The sequence below is a fragment of the Anabrus simplex genome, chromosome 1, assembly GCF_040414725.1.
Source record: "Anabrus simplex isolate iqAnaSimp1 chromosome 1, ASM4041472v1, whole genome shotgun sequence".
Lineage (NCBI taxonomy): Eukaryota > Metazoa > Arthropoda > Insecta > Orthoptera > Tettigoniidae > Anabrus > Anabrus simplex.
In genome coordinates this window covers 1,400,478,084-1,400,496,274 of record NC_090265.1, presented here as the reverse complement: position 1 = coordinate 1,400,496,274, position 18,191 = coordinate 1,400,478,084, and positions in this window count along the sequence as shown.

The following is an 18,191-nucleotide window of genomic DNA, read 5'->3' as shown; positions in this document are numbered from 1 at the left end:
GTGCTTCCCTCCCATTATTTGCGTGGCGAATAGCAGAGGCGGATACCAGACCGTCTGCGACTCGTCACGCTCTTATCTACTGTCCCGCCTACTAATCTGAATCGTCTTACATAAACATTGCCTGCTCCCATCTTGACTCTCCAGTATCTCTATGTGCGGACATGCTTGTTCTTTTCAGCTTGGGATGTGTCTGTCACACCCCTTACTTCCATCTTTTATCCCCCCCCTCCCTTTTCCAAATCTTCCCATCACTCTTCCTCACTTACACCTGTTCATCTACTTTATAGTAACTTAACCACTATAGTTTACACACTGCTTACTTATTTTCAACCCTATGTCCTAAAATTAATATTTTAAACACCTTTCAACAACACTGAACTTGTCAACAGTTCTACAGTTCCTTTTTCATCTTAATAAATGAAGCAAGCAATCACGTCACAGTTAACAACTCTGCATATTGGGCGGGAAACTATCACAAAGAGCGCATCACGAGTACCCAAGGAACTGAGGAACACAAACTACATCTTTCCGATGTTCTTGTACTTTCTGTGTATTGTAGCAAGGATTACTTTCAGAAAAGTCTATTTCTAGCGAAGCTGAATCTAACAAATCACGTATTCCTTGCTTATCGTATTCACCATCTTAGAGTGTATTATTTTCTTAGACCATCTTCTCAAGTTGACTCCTGAAAAGAACAAATTAAATCCAGACCGAACTTCCGAACTCGGGATATTTTACGATGGTACGCTATACAATGATACTCCATCTGTCATAAAACAATATTCGGGAGTTTCGTTTTCTATCAATACATAAAGTTGGACAGAAACCCAGACTTCCAATGACTTCTAATCAGAAGCTTATACTGGTCTCCAAGATTTTAATGGCAGTGACGTAAGTGTAATTCTACGATACACCAATTCTTATATAAATATAACAGGTCATGTTTGAATTAAAATGGAAAAATGTTTTAAAAATTAAACGAGTGAAACACATTGTCCCTATTGATTTATCTTTGATTTATGTTCCAACGACCTTAAGTGAGAATTTAAAATGGAGGCAGTCCTAGGTTTGAAATTCTGCACTTGTAAAATATGTCTTTTTGGAGCACCAAAGCCATGAACTTTTGACAGAACTCGTTCTGGATCGTTCCAGCTGAAAAAAAATCCTGAAAATATTATAAGGAAAGACTATTGATGAGTTTGCATGTATATGGAGGGTAACGCCTAGAAATACTCAAATGATTTCTGTAATCCATTCACAGTAAGAAAACGTTTTCCTGCTAAATTATTTTAGCCAATAAGCAATTATGTTTGCTCATCTGGACAAGCGGAGCAAGTCGGTGGAATTTTAAATCTGAGATTATTGAATGTGAATATGCAACCAATACTGTTAGTTTTATTTAAAATATAGCTCACCCAGTAGACTCATTATTCAATCAATTACCAAAATATTTATGTGAATTTTCTTACTGATACCGACAGTTTTAAGGAAAAAATATTGTGTGTGTTTTGGCACGTGCTTTGTCCCAAAAAAAATTAATGCGTGAATTATTAGCCTCTTCGGAAGAGGAACATTCAAGGGAGATTCACAATTAAATGTTCCTTGTCTGTTATTAAACATCTTTGCCAGAAAATTGCACTTTTACCTAGTTTCAGGAGAATTTCAAGCATTCTATCCTGGGCACTTTGACGCTTAGCTCAGTACAAGGGTGAAAATCATTATTTGTATTCCTTAGCGGTTCAGTCCGAAGAATCGTTATACTCCTTCTGTCTACACCTATAAGAAAAATTTAGAGGCGGAAGGCAGGGGCAAGGGGCAATGAAAGAAAAGGTGATTCAATCCAGAAGAAATATATCTGGGACCCTTAATAGAGTAAACCATCCAATCTGCTAGAAGTATATACACTGACTGACAGTGACAATGCAACACCAAGGAGGAGTGGTTCGAAAGGGATGAAAGTTGGGAAAAAAACAGAGACGGCACGGATGAATAATTGATGTTTATTTCAAATCGATATGCAGGTTACACAATGCGCACGGCATCGACTCAGTAGGATGTAGGACCACCGCGAGCGGCGATGCACGCAGAAACACGTCGAGGTACAGAGTCAATAAGAGTGCGGATGGTGTCCTGAGGGATGGTTCTCCATTCTCTGTCAACCATTTGCCACAGTTGGTCGTCCGTACGAGGCTGGGGCAGAGTTTGCAAACGGCGTCCAATGAGATCCCACACGTGTTCGATTGGTGAGAGATCCGGAGAGTACGCTGGCCACGGAAGCATCTGTACACCTCGTAGAGCCTGTTGGGAGATGCGAGCAGTGTGTGGGCGGGCATTATCCTGCTGAAACAGAGCATTGGGCAGCCCCTGAAGGTACGGGAGTGCCACCGGCCGCAGCACATGCTGCACGTAGCGGTGGGCATTTAACGTGACTTGAATACGCACTAGAGGTGACGTGGAATCATACGCAATAGCGCCCCAAACCATGATGCCGCGTTGTCTAGCGGTAGGGCGCTCCACAGTTACTGCCAGATTTGACCTTTCTCCACGCCGACGCCACACTCGTCTGCGGTGACTATCACTGACAGAACAGAAGCGTGACTCATCGGAGAACACGACGTTCCGCCATTCCCTCATCCAAGTCGTTCTAGCCCGGCACCATGCCAGGCGTGCACGTCTATGCTGTGGAGTCAATGGTAGTCTTCTGAGCGGACGCCGGGAGTGCAGGCCTCCTTCAACCAATCGACGGGAAATGGTTCTGGTCGATATTGGAACAGCCAGGGTGTCTTGGACATGCTGAAGAATGGCGGTTGACGTGGCGTGCGGGGCTGCCACCGCTTGGCGGCGGATGCGCCGATCCTCGCGTGCTGACGTCACTCGGGCTGCGCCTGGACCCCTCGCACGTGCCACATGTCCCTGCGCCAACCATTTTCGCCACAGGCGCTGCACCGTGGACACATCCCTATGGGTATCGGCTGCGATTTGACGAAGCGACCAACCTGCCCTTTACCCCTCGTAAAGTCGTCTGTCTGCCGGAAATGCCTCCCTTGATGGCGGCCTGGCATTCTTAGCTATACACGTGTCCTGTGGCACACGACAACACGTTCTACAATGACTGTCGGCTGAGAAATCATGGTACGAAGTGGGCCATTCGCCAACGCCGTGTCCCATTTATCGTTCGCTACGTGCGCAGCACAGCGGCGCATTTCACATCATGAGCATACCTCAGTGACGTCAGTCTACCCTGCAATTGGCATAAAGTTCTGACCACCCTTCTTGGTGTTGCATTTGCTGTGTCAGTCAGTGTATTCTGGAAAAAGTAATGTTTCCTACAACGGCCTTAGACTTGAACACGTTAAATGATTTACTCGCCGAGGGGAGATATGAAATTTGACAAGGAGGGTGATCAGGGTAAAGTTAGTATTGGACTGTTCACTACTGTTGCCAACAGAACACAGATATAATTAAGTCTGAATTCAACGTGGGCGAACTACTAGTCACGTACATTTTTGTAGGTTCTTTACAGGCTCCGTATCCGCTCATTAATAATAATAATAATAAGAAGAAGAAGAAGAAGAAGGAGAGGAAGAATAAGCAGAAGAAGAAGAAGAAGAAGAAAAGGAACTAATATCCTCTGGAGAGGCAGGCGCAGATATTTCACGCTGATACCTATGAACGAACTGTGCACCTTTTGAGGATGGGTCAAAATCCCAAACCCAGGCGGAAATCAAGCGCGGGACCTTGGACCAAAGGTCAGCATGCTAAACAGTTAGCCACTGAGCCGTATAATTAATATAAATATTTAAAACCGTAGGATTCCTGTTTGTAGGTTACAATTGTAACAATAATTTTATTGACATTGACTTTTTAAGTCAATGGAGGATGTTAAACAATTCACACAATTACCAATGATTGAAAACCACCAATTACAGCACATTAACAGCCATGCAATACCAGATTAAAACGTTTATTTTAAGTGGTCAATTGTGTTCTTCGGCAAGGCACAGTACTCACGAGCACGATCAACTTATGGAGATAACGTTTTGGAGAATTAAGTTTAAGATTACAAATTCACGAAACCATTCACGATTAACAACACGTCAGACGAGAGATCTATGGTATTGAGATCTGCTTTCAAACACAGGAATTAACAGTTCTGTACCTGGTGCAATGTCTACAGGTGGATCTCGCAATTATTTAAACCAGTTTGATGGGGTCTCCTACAAGTACCTCCATCGTGATGGATGTTAGGGTATGCGCACATGGGAGCTGGTCACCTATTCGCTGGTCGGACTTGTCACAGGTACTGAGTCAAGCTGATCAAGGCACACATTGCAAGATGAGAGCCTGCCAGCTCACGAGCAGTTTGAGCAGTTGTTGGACGGAAATTATGTCCACTGTTTCTTATGGACTCTTTTATCGCCAGGGTTACGATTTCTGTGTATGTATTTGTTTTCTAATTCTGATATTTTTTCATCCTATTTAGCAATTCTTCTTACATACAAATGCTAGTCCTTGTTGTCACATGATCTGGCGCTATGGCGAGTATCACAACTTGTTCGTAGAACGGAAAGAACATATTGACAGATTTTTCGCGTATGGAAAAATCAGTGTAGAAATATTTCATTGTATTTTGAAGAAGATAGAAAATCTTTGGCTGAAGTACTGATACATTTCCTCCGTGGCTAGGATCAAATACAGAAAAATTTCCTTGAAGGCTATACTCAGTATTAACACCAGCCTTCTGATTACACTGAATGCTTTCCAGCGACTGGGAACCAGTACGCGGGAGTTCCCTAAACATTTCTGATGGCAGGTATTTTTCCAAAAAAAAGATGTTTGAAGAAGAGCATGAGATGGGTCTTAGGGAGTGAGCGTTTCTTAGGAGCCGGTACAGAGAAAGGTACTTGCAGGGCGAAATAATGGTTCATTTCTACTACTAGCTTTTTTCAATTTGTCTGAGATGCAGAAAATCCTATTATTTCACGGGTAAAACCAAATTAATAGTAACACCCTTCCCGTAAGAATTGTTATTTGCACTTTCAAAATCTCAAAATAATTCTGTAGTAAACGAAAATGAGTCACTTTCATAAAAATGAACGTTTCTCTCAAATTTTCTAGTCTTTTCTAAAAAAATATGATATTCGTAAATTCAATACAACATTTACATTATTCTCTCCTTGAAACCTATATTTTTTCTAATGAAATTCCTACAGTCTGTTTAAGAATTGTTATCACTGGGCAATTATATAAAATTATTATGTGAAAACGTTTTAAAGTCCTGAGTTCTTTGAATATTCACTTGCATATTAAGAAAAAATTATCACTGAAAATATGACTGTCAGAGTTCTTTGAATGTTCACTTGAAAATAAAGTTTTCAACTCACGAATTCGTATTATCAATTAGTGACTGAATTTAACACCTTTGAAATGACTTCAAGATTTATCACTGTGTTTATAGTTCAAATAGTATTGACTAAATGCACTCATATCACCTGAGAGGTTATTCGAGCTGGAAATGGTGAAGTGTAGTACAGCATCGATGAATTCCACTGATGTCGTGATTCACCATCTCACGCGTCGTCCCGCATCGTATCTCGCACCATTTTCCGCATCGTCCCGCGTCGTATCTCGTTCAGGTTTATATGGTGAAAGCAACAATCGGTCCGGATTTCTCTGTCACGCGTTAGACCATAAAGACACGAGAATGTTCAATTGACACTTTGAATTTTAAGCAGTGTTGAATTAATACGATTTTATCTGTTTGAAGTCAGAAACGATAGGACTGAGTTTGACAGTTTGTATCACAGTTCGTGCCACAGTCTTTCACTTAAATTGAACTCAAAAACACAGTTTAGAGTAAAGATATTCGACACCTTGAATTAAAAGCACAGTTCTGGGTTCCGAAGTATAGTCCTCGAAATACTCGAAAAGTTCAAGAAAATAAAATCACAGTCTCTTTACATTTGCGTTATTTACTTGAGAATGATATTAAATATGGTCATATTGTAAAGCGCGAGTTGCAGTTAGTTATCCGCACACGAACATGTTTAAATATTCTTGAATGTTTGTTACATCAAGTATTATGTAAAATAATAATAACTGTCAGTTTCCTTCAACTACGGTAGTGTTGTCTAAACTCACTGAAAAATGACCATAATATTCAATGAATCGTCTTGCATGACTATTCGTAAATATATCACAATCGATAATATAATCATCGAAAATATGTCAAATTCGAGACATCAAGAATTCTACTAAGTTATAAATCTCACAAATACGAAAATTCCTAAGTCTGAATAACTCTTGGTCAAATGCTCAAGTTACATTATCATCTGTTGTCAATTTTTATAAGTCTCATGTAGCACAGGTTAAACCTTAAAGTTCACCTTAACACAGGTTGAGAAATTTATAAGTCCGAGTTACTTCGGCACCCGCTGAATATTTCCAAGTACCAACGCACGATTGAAATTTTCACAAGTCCGGCGAACAGTATTACGGACGATAGAGTTTCACATTCGCGACCCGTATATAGTCGGTTCGACATACCGCCGTGATTGAGTTACGATGCACAACTACTCATGCTTCGTTTACCTCCCCTCTTTTATATGCAGAGTCAAGGCCACTGCAGTTCACTTGCAGAAAAATTGTGTTTCTTTCCACGTCGATTTCTCAGTAACCTGTAGATCAATTAACATGAAATTTTAATGTGAGGACATTTCATGATTTTCACGGTGATGTGCATTACATTTTGAGATCTCAACTGGTTGCCGAGATATTAAAAATGATCCAGAATATTCCAGGCGAGTCGGTGACATGTGGCGACTACGTCACAGCTGATGACGTGTACTCTTCCCTCTCACTCGCTCCGAGCTTCACATTGTCTCGCTAACCTACATGGTGTGATCAGCTGTTCAAAGGCGTGCTATTTCCAATACTTGATAAAATAATGCATTATGTCCCAGGATTAATATATGACCTTAGGGATTCCTGGTACAGTATGGGCTGGCAATCTGTTACGAGAAACCATTTCCAGAATTCACTGTAAGCTGTGTACATCTGGCCATACACGCGGCTACTTGTTTGCCCAACAACGGGCGATCAAATTGCCGGTCGGAAGGGATTTTCTTGTCGCAGCAATCAAACAGGCAACCTCTGTGGCTATCACTTTTCCTTTAATTGTGAACGACTCTTTGCGGTGACAAAATGGGTGACGGAGTGGAGGTAGCTGCCACCGTAATAATTACAATTTAGAAGAAACTACGAGCTCTAACGGTAAATACTCAACGGCGATTCATCTCGACAATCACTCGAATGTGATTCAACCACGGTAGTTTTAGAAGTCACCTTTAACATATCGATGTGGTAGACTCACTGTACATGTGATGGCCAGTCAATTCAGGACCAAATTCATTTGTTTTTTCTAATGTGCTCATTACTACAATCTCATGTCCACGTCAACAACAGGTCGAATCACCAGACGTACACACACACATCTGCAGTCAGGGTGCGTGGGATAACCACGAGAGTGCTCCTGCTGTCATAGGAAATTGCTCCCCAGACCAGAACTCCCGGTGTAGGTCTAGTGCAGGGCCTCTCAAACGCCCAAAATCTCACGCGTGCAGATAGAAGCGCAAGAGCTCCGTGCACTGTGCATCGCTGCCGCTCGGCATGGCTCGGATCAACGCTTCGTCTCTGGGCTACTCGGCTAAGCTCGGCTCAACTCGCCTATGTTCGGCTCAAGTCAGCCTGGATTTGGAGCGCTACGGCGCAAGTGGGGCAGAGGGAGACAGGCGGAGCGAGCGAGACAGGCGTGAGGAAAGAGAGAGTAAGCGCTACTGCTCCAAATCGAGGAGTGGGGGGTCTGCACTCTGGTCAACCAAGCCAAGTCGTCTCTTGCACCGTGCACAGTGCATGCACCACGCGCATGCACCCTGAGAGGCCCTGGTCTAGTGGGTCGACGCCCCAGACAGGTCGAATGCAGGAGCTCACCTGGCCTCCTCCTAACCAACACACGGGCATCAGTGACAACAAGGCAGAACCGGCTTTCATCGGAAAACACAACGGACCTCCACTCCAACCTCCAATGAGCTCTGGCTTGGCACCACTGAAGTTGCAGACGGCGATGAATGGGGTAAGTGGAATGCACACCGCAGGGCGTATGGCTCGGAGCTGTCCTTCATGTAACTAATTTCCAACAGTTCGTTGAGTCACTGTGGTGCCAACTTCCACTGGAAGTGCTGCTGCAGACGCAGTCCCGCTGCGCCAAAACCATACGCCGAATACGGCGGTTCTCCCTCTCGGAGGTGCCACGGGAACGTCCGGAGCCTGGTTATTCCACTGCTGGCACAGTGGAGAGATTGCTGCCAAGTCGTTCTGCAATAACGCAGAAGAATGATCTACCTTCACGTAGCCCTATTATACGGCTTCTTTCAATCGTAGTGAGCTGTTGATACTGGCCTCTTCGTCATGGTAAAGGCATTCTTGACCAACTCACAGTCACTCCTTCCAACCTCACATGTAACTAACGCTCTTGCACAGTATTTAAAGCAAACCTGGTGTGCAACCTCATGGGGCCGCTACCAGCGCCACGCTAATGCTATTTGCGGGAAATTTGAACCAATGTCATCTTTCGGACGTATAAACACGTATACCAACGTTCGCTAATCTAGCACAACCCATTATTGGTGTTTGAATTTCTTTTCCGCCAGTTTAGTTAGCTCTAGAACACTTTCAGTCGATTTGTTGGCTGAGTTTGCTAATTTTCATATAAAACATCATCTCAGTTACGATCGCAATACTTAGTGACAACTATTTTCAAAAACCTGTTCGGCATAGAAATGCTGCTAGGAATACCTGAAAATGGACACTGAAATCTTGGGTTAGTGATATGGATAGTTCACCTGCAGCAGGGATATTTATCTCCACACAGTAGTTATATTGCTATTACATTTTGAATTAAATGACTGCTTTGAAGGAGTTCCAGTTATTAGCCTTTCAAGTAGTAAAATCCCGTTCGTATTGAAACTGGATAATTAAGGCTGCTACGTGCCTTCTATAAACATACAGGGACTTTGAAGTAGTGATCAATGTTATCTCACCCCGCTAATTACGCTATGAACTGTACACGAACAGTACATACTACAAACAACGTATGCAAATACAAACACGGGAGAGGAGCTGAAAATGGAACATGCGCAGCGTTCATTTGCTGTCCTTCCCTTTAACCTTGTTTAATTGTGGATAATAATAATAATAATAATAATAATAATAATAATAATAATAATAATAATAATAATAATAACGCATAGCAGCTAAAGTAGGGCTGAAAATCGCTGTCAATAACAGAATTTCTGACCAACATCAGAGAATCACCCAACTTCATTTCTTTGGGGGGACAAACTAATACACAGGGCCAACTCGTTCAAATATCTTGGAGAATGGATAACCCCAAATGTTAATGAGGACCTTGCAATGATGAGCAGATGCACTAAATTAGAAAGAGCTTATCATCTTTGTAAGAACATATACAAGTATAATCCCTCTCCTTGAATCTTAAACTGAGACACCACAACACCGTAGTAAGACCATCTGTACTGTATGCCTCAGAATGCCTAAACATGACCCGGAAAAGACAACTCAGAAAACTGGAACTGAAAGAGCGAAAGCTCCTCAGACGGATTATGGGTCCCGTTAAAGAAAGAGATGGGTACAGAATCAGGCACAACAAGAAACTGTACAGTAAAATAGAGAACATTACAACAGCTATGAGGAAGAGGAGACTAATGTTCTATGGTCACGTAGTCAGGATGGACAGCCAGAGACTCACTTCAAGGATCTTCAACACTGTATCTAGAGGGAAAGCAACAAATGCCAAATGGACGCATTCAGTTCGGAAGGAACTACAATACCTAAACAATGATCACATTGACATTTACAACCGAGATTAGTTCAGAGAGTCAGTCAAGACATCTGACTCTCTCCAGTCACTAACAACTAAATCACTGCGTCCAGGAGTAGGAGTGAAATTGACTCAAGAAAGAAAAGACATCCATAGCGCTAGAATGAAGGAATACTGGGCTAAGAGGAAGAAAAGAGCTCACCAGAGTTGAGAACAACGTGGTCCATCGCGGGCCTAAACGAATAAGAATAAGAATAAGAATAAGAATAAGAATAAGAATAAGAATAAGAATAAGAATAAGAATAAGAATAAGAATAAGAAGAAGAAGAAGAAGAACAAGAATAATAAGAAGAATCCTCAGCTTATTCTTTAAACGTGTCCGACTCGTCGGCTGAATGGTCAGCGTACTGGCCTTCAGTTCAGAGGTCCCAGTTTCGATTCCCCGTCGGGTCGGGCCGGGATTTTAATCGCTTCTGATTACTTCTTCTGGCTCGGGGACTGGGTGTTTGTGTCCGTCCCAACACGCTCCTCTTCATATTCACACAACACAACACACTACCAACTACCACAGGAACACGCAATAGTGATTACATCCCTCCATACAGTGTTGGCGTCACGAAGGGCATCCGGCCGTAAAACAAGGCCAAGTCCACATGTGCGACGCAGTTTGCACCCACGACCCAACAGGTATGGGAAAAGCGGTAGGAAAGGAAGAAGGAGGTGATGAAGAAGAAGATGCTTCAAACGTCCAGATGGAACAATAGAAACAAATAACAGGGAAAGCTACACACTCCTTGCAAACTACTTTCAGAAGTTGCTGAACAGTGAAAGTCCCAATGACCAACTTTGTTTTGAGAAACTCACACCAAACTCTGACTCAGCACCCCCTACATTGGAAGAGGTTGAACTAACAATTCGGAACTTAACGAGACAAGAAAGTACCAGACGAAGATGGAATAAATGCAGAAATTTTGAAATTCGGTGGGGACATACTGGCCCTGATTCTCCACGAAATATTACAGGACATATGGCATACTGAATGGAAGTGTGCATTAATTCACCCACTTTATAAGAAAGGGGACAAATCGGTTATGGACAACTAGAGAAGAATGTCTCTTCTATCGATCATCTATTACATTCCTCTCTAAAGCCCTGCTTAATAGGTCGGAAGAAGAAACTGAGCACATATGAATATCAGGCAGGATTTCGAAAAGAGAGACTGTGTGTAGAGCAAATTTTCATTCTTAAAACCATTCTGCAATTTCGAAAAACCAGATAAACAGTCACATTTATTGACTTCAGAAAGGCATACGACACCGTAGACCGACATACAGTGTATAACGTGCTAGAGGAATTCCAAGTTGACAAGAAAACAAGAGAATTGATCAAGCAAACATTTTTAGTAGAAATTTCTGAACTATTTGAAATCAAAACAGGAGTCAGACAAGGGGATGGACTATCTCCCTTACTATTTAGATTAGTTCGGGAAAGAGTGATTAGTGATTAGTGGCAAAATGAAATTGAAGGTATAAATATTCATAGAAATATCCACAAAAAAATCTCACCTTACTTGCCTAGCATTTGCTGATGACATTGCTATCATATCTAACAACAGACAGAAAGCAATCCATGAAGTAGCAGCCAAAACAGGACTCCAAATTTCTTACGGAAAGACAAAGTATATGGAAGCGACTACGTCATGTTTCAACAATCAACCATTAATCATCAAATATGGAAATATCGCTCAAATACACAAATTTAAATATGGAGGTGAAATTACTGAACCAATAGAGTTAAATCAGCAAGCTAAAAAAGAATTTAAAAACTTCAAAGAGCATATAAAAATTACTTGGAACAGAGAGATGGCGTGGAATGTCGTAAGTAGACGAATAAGTTTGAGTGGTGTCTTGAAACGTAGGAAGGATCACAATATGAAGATAAAGTTGGAATTCAAGAGGACAAATCGGGGCAAATATTCGTTTATAGGAAGGGGAGTAAGGGAATGGAATAACTTACCACGGGAGACGTTCAATAAATTTCCAATTTCTTTGCAATCATTTAAGAAAAGGCTAGGAAAACAACAGATAGGGAATCTGCCACCTGGGCGACTGCTCTAAATTCAAATCAGTAGTGATTGATGATTGATACAATAAAAGAACTACATTAAAAAGGCAAAATTACGACATAATAACACAGTAGCTAAAACAGAAGCACTTCATGCATCTGAAAATATTAAAATTGTTGGCAGATCTCGAATGAAGATGATTGTAAAACAAGAAAGAAAATCCCTCTGGAAAATCTTAGGACCAAAGTGCGAAAATGGAATTTGGATGACCGGGCGAGTTGGCCGTGCGCGTAGAGGCGCGCGGCTGTGAGCTTGTATCCGGGAGATAGTAGGTTCGAATCCCACTATCGGCAGCCCTGAAGATGGTTTTCCGTGGTTTCCCATTTTCACACCAGGCAAATGCTGGGGCTGTACCTTAATTAAGGCCACGGCCGCTTCCTTCCAACTCCTAGGCCTTTCCTATCCCATCGTCGCCATAAGACCTATCTGTGTCGGTGCGACGTAAAGCCCCTAGCAAAAAAGGAATTTGGATGAAAAAGAAATCATATGAAATCTACCAAGTTACAGAAAAAATCACAGGTACAATCAAGGAACAACGATTATAATTTTATGATCATTTATATAGAATGGATAGTAACATGCTCACAAAGAGAATTTTAAACTTAGCCTTATCAATGAAAAATCACAATAATTGGCTAAAAGAAATCAGTGAAGACCTGAATGAAATTGGCAATAATGAAGAAACCATTAGAGACAGAAAAAAATTCAGAATAATAGTTCAAAGCACAAATGTTCTGTAAAGGCCACCCGACTAAATACAGGAAGGACTGAACAACGTAAAAAGTAACACAGCGAGCGGATGAAGAGATACTGGGAAGAGAAGAAGAAAACACCAAAAGAAGATGCTAGTCAATTCAAACGCGCTCCTTAGTTGGGAATAACGAATCAAGACAAAAGAATAAGAATAATAATACGAAGAAGAATAATGTGCCGCGATCCTCCCATCAACATTGAGATCAGTAAGAATGAAAATAGAGCAAACAATCAATGGAAGGAAAGAAATATAAATGTTTTTTAATAGAAAACTTCTCTTTTTTTTTACCGCTTTCTCCCACCATTGGATTGTGGGTGCGAACTATGTCGCACTTGTGGATTTGGCCCTGTTTTACGGCCGGATGTCCTTCCTGATGCCAACCCTGTTCAGCGGGATGTAATCACTAACGCGGGTTTCTGTGGTGGTTGGTAGTGTGGTGTGTTGTCTAAGTATGAATACCACAGTGTTGGAACATACGTCAACACTCAGATTCCCGAGCCACAAGAATTACCGAAGCGATTAAAATCCTCGAACCAGCCAGGAATCGAACCCAGTACGCTCTGAAATGAAGAGCAGTATGCTGACCATTTCAGCCAACGAGTCGGACCCTTAATGGAAAAAATTCCTAAATATCGAAAATCAGCATTTTATATGGGAGCGGATTGATGAGAAGGATGAAATTAATGACAAAAACAAAACAGTGATAAATGACTAATGTAATAGGTTTTTCGACAGCTATCAAGAATATTCCTCAGAGGGTAAACTTGGGGAAACAACACTGTTATGCATAAAACAGTTACAGAACTACTAAACTGGACATATCCACAAGAATAAAGGGACCAACGTGCCATTCTAATTCGCATAACATTCGAAGATAACAATAGGATATATTCGGTACATCTCACGAATAAAAATTATCGGTGTAATTCTATCTACGACAGGGAAGAAGTGCTTCATGTTAACAATATACTGCATTCATGTTTAGAATTTAGTAGTTTGAAGTAAGCGCTGTAACTGTGACAATGCCACATAGTATTTTTATTTATCTACCTCGTGCAAAACTAGCCGTTACACCTCACTACATTACAAGAAGTTGAGACGACGGAGAAGGGAATGGGAAGGAAGAAGGTTGCTCCTAACTTCGTCCCGGATGACCTACTCCTTTAAAGAATTATAGAGCAAATGAGAAACTGAACAAAAAGAGTACTTCTAAAGTAGTGCAATCGATTTCACGTCACTTGAGCTCTACCGCAATTCCTTTTGGTATTTAAGGAATGAGTACTGAAACTTCCTTCACAAACTCAAAAACATCGTAACCTCAAAGTTACCAGGTGGTGTTGGTGATTATGGTTTTAAGATGAAGTACAATCAAAGTTACCATCAATCACAATTATGAGTACAGTGAGTTATTAGCTGTCTACGTATAGATATAAAATCATTAAGAACGTGCGTGTCTGTACATCGACTAACTTGACGAAATTTCCGTACAGTCATACGTTCCAGGTGTAGTAATAATCATGTGCATACTTTTTAGCTTTGGTGTTTGTATGTTTTTCTGTTTGTCTATAACTTCTACTCCTTGGGTAGATTTTAAGTCCAATATTGTTTCTAAATCCCTGAAATGACTGGGGTTTATACGAAACCGAAACCCCGATTTTGCACTCCCACAAAATATACACAAGCAAACTTAATGGAAATATAGCTGCCTTAATGGAAATCAATTTATAAAACTTTTTTATCATGTGCATCATTTCGATACGAGGATAAGGGAGATATCATTAAGGGACCGTTTTGCGGTACAAGTTCCACCGGACATAAATCAAGAACGGGTGCGTGTACAGCGTATTTCTCATAACTTGAAAACTACTGAAGGTACTTCAACCAAACTTTATATTTAGTATCCTCCTGTCCAAAGGTAGGTGTTAAGGTCCATACCATTTCAAATTCCCGGAATTGACTGGGGGTTTATAGGGAACAGAATCTGAGATTTTACACTCTCACAATATATACAAGACGAACATGACTGGAAATCGACCAACCTTGATGAAAATATATTTGTAAAATTTTTTTCTCATTTGCATTTTTTCGACAGGCGGATTAATAAGGGAGCTATCATGAACGTTCGCTTTTGCAGGCTAAAAATACTGTGTAGTCGACATACTTTGTCCTTGTGGCAGCCTCCGCATGGGGGAAGTTGTAATAATAATATCTGTATAAATAAAATAGTAATGACCGTGTGTCTTTGCATTGAATATTTCGGCGAAATTTTCGTACAGCTATCCTTTCAAGGGGTAATAATGGACATCTGCATAATTTTAGCTTTTGTTTCCTCCCTCGCCCAAAATCAAGATTGTGACACAATCTGCCAGACGAGCCAGAAAATTGAAATTAGGTAAAATTAGGCAAAAATTTAGCCTTTAACCGACGTAATACTTCCAATGTCTTTAAATTTTCCACTTTACATCCCCGACAAATATAGAAATATGGAGGTAATTTTAATGACAGTGCAGACTTTCGTTTCGAGGTATTTCGTGGCTAAACGATAAGTCCTCTCACGAAACGGATGTCACTATCTCAGTTCAATTTGGAGTGATCTACAACTTTGGTCCTATGACATTTTTTCATCTCTCTGTCCCCCTTACACGTCAGATTTGGCTGTATTTACTCAATTGTTCGTAAGTTCGTAATTTTTGTGCTTTTTCAAGTATATTACATAGTTTGACACACTTATGGGAAAGAGGGAGTCATCGAATTTGGCACGTACATTGACAAGACCAATTGCTATATGTGAACCAAATTTTATGATTCTGGCTTCCACATAAGTATGTGAAAAATAATGTAAAATGTTAAAAATGTACCCAAATTTCACCCCATTCAAACAACGTAATTCAACGGAACACATAAATATGGGAGATACCAGAAAATGTTTTAAGAACAAACATGTAGGGCGATAAAAGGGTCGTCTGGCGGTGCATACCGTTTGTTGGTATGAAGTACCACTTAGGAGCAGTAAATCTCGAAATGAAGGCCTGCACTTACAAACGTGCCCATGCTTATCTGTCATCAATATAAATAAAATCGTAACGACCGTAAGTCTGTACATTGACTATGTTGGCGAAATTTTCATTTTGTTATCCGTTTCAGGTATAATAATGACCATCTGCAAATTTTTTAGCTTTGGTGTCTGTTTGTTTGTCTGTTTTTCAGAGTTCTTATAGCTTGAAAACTTCTTGTTCTTCAGCTGCTTACCCTCTAGGATCGGTTTTTCCCTCAGACTCACCAAGGGATCCCACCTCTACCGCCTCAAGGGCAGTGTCCTGGAGCTTCAGACTCTTGGTTGGTGGATACAACTGAGGAGAATGACCAGTACCTCGCCCAGGCTGCCTCACCTGCCATGCTGAACAGGGGACTTGTAGAGGGATGGGAAGATTGGAAAGGACAGGCAAGGAAGAGGGAAGGAAGCGGCCGTGGCCGAAAGTTAGGTACCATCCCTGCATTTGCCTGGAGAAGAAGTAGGAAACCACGGAAAACCACTTCGAGGATGGCTGAGATGGGAATCGAACCCACCTCTACTCAGTTGACCTCCCGAGGCTGAGTGGACCCCGTTCCAGCCCTCGTACCACTTTCCAAATTTTCGTGGCAGAGCCGGGAATCGAACCCGGGCCTCCGGGGGTGGCAGCTAATCACGCTAACCACTACACCACAGAGGCGGACAACTTGAAAACTACTGGATATATTTCTACCAAAATTCATATTTAGAATCCACCTTGGGTAAGCTTTAGGGCCAATATTTTTTCTAAATCTCTGAAGTGACTGGAGGTTGATACGAAACCGATACCTTGATTTTGCACTCCCACAAAATACACACAGCCAAACTTAATGGAAATCTACCTTCCTTAATGGAAATACATTTCTAAAACTCTTTTCTCGTTTGCAGGGGAGATATCATTAACTGACCGTTTTCCACTCTAAGTTCGAACGGACTTAACCTAAAAGCGGGTGCGTGTAAAGCATATTTCTTTTAACTGCCAAACTACTATAAATATTTTACCCAAGCTTCATATTTACCATACACCTGTCCATATGTAGCTTTTAAAGTCCGTAACATTTCAAATATCCGGGTCGGACTGGAGCTTTACAGGAAACAGTAATAGTGATTTTACTCTCCCACAAAATATTCCAGAACAGCCTGAATGGGAATCAACTAACATTGAAGAAAATCTACTTCTAAAACGTTTTCCTCATGTGCACTTTTTCGATAGGATGATTATTAAGTGAGATATCAAACGGACGGTCTTGCAGGCTAAGTCAAGTGGGCATAGCCCAAAAGGTGTTGTACGTGAAGCAGATTCCTTATCTATATAAATAAAAATACATTGACTATTTTTACGAAATCTTCATTCAGTTATCCGCTAGAGGTCTAATAATCATAATCTGAATATTTTTTTAAGCTTTGATGTCTGTTTTCCTGTTTGCTTGTCTCTTTTCGTATAACTTGAAAATTACTGGATATATTTCTACCAAACTTCATATTTAGAATCCACCTGTCTTTGGATAGGTATTATGGTCAATTTTATTTCTAAATCCAGGATTGGTTTGAGGGGTTTATAGGAAGCCGAAACAGTGATTTTACCCTCACACAAAATTTATATGATCAACCTTAATGGAGAAATAGCAGCCTTAATGGAAATCACTTTCTAGAAATGTTTTCCTCATGTGTATCTTTACGATAGGAGGATTACAAAGGAGTTATCGTTAATGGACTGTTTTACAGGCTGTCATGTCATTTCAAACTGAGTTAAATGGTTTAACTAAAGAGCCACTTTACTCTTTCCGGTAGAACATATAATAAGGGAGGTTATCATCACCGATTGGTTTCATGTACCTTCAGCCACAGTCCCCTGTTTCAGATGAACAACAATATGTAACCGAGAAATAGGGAGAATTACGCACAACTTCGGACCAGGAACTGTATCATTCAATACACTCTGTGATCTACCCCATTCTGTCTCCACTTTGTTCATCTTTATCGTACTTCACGTTACAACCACCTGCTTTCGTAGTAGAATATCAGTTTAACTTATATTAAACGGTTGAATACAGGCATGTAATTTCGCATAAATTAATTAATGACTTTTGAAATCAATATAATGCTGATCTGGAAGGGGTCAAATAGATTAAAGATTTGGATAATTTAAAACAACTGAAAGAAAATTTATTTACAATTAGTTCAATGATTTCAAAAGTAATGATAACAAAAGTACGGAAAGGTGAATAGTATTGTGAACTCACTTAGGCCTGAGACAATACAGCCATTACAAGTAGAAACTCTAACATTGTCTTTGTTCGTGAGCCGCAAAACCATTTTTAAAGGAATTTATTTCTTGATATTTGCTTTATGAAAGAGTACGGCT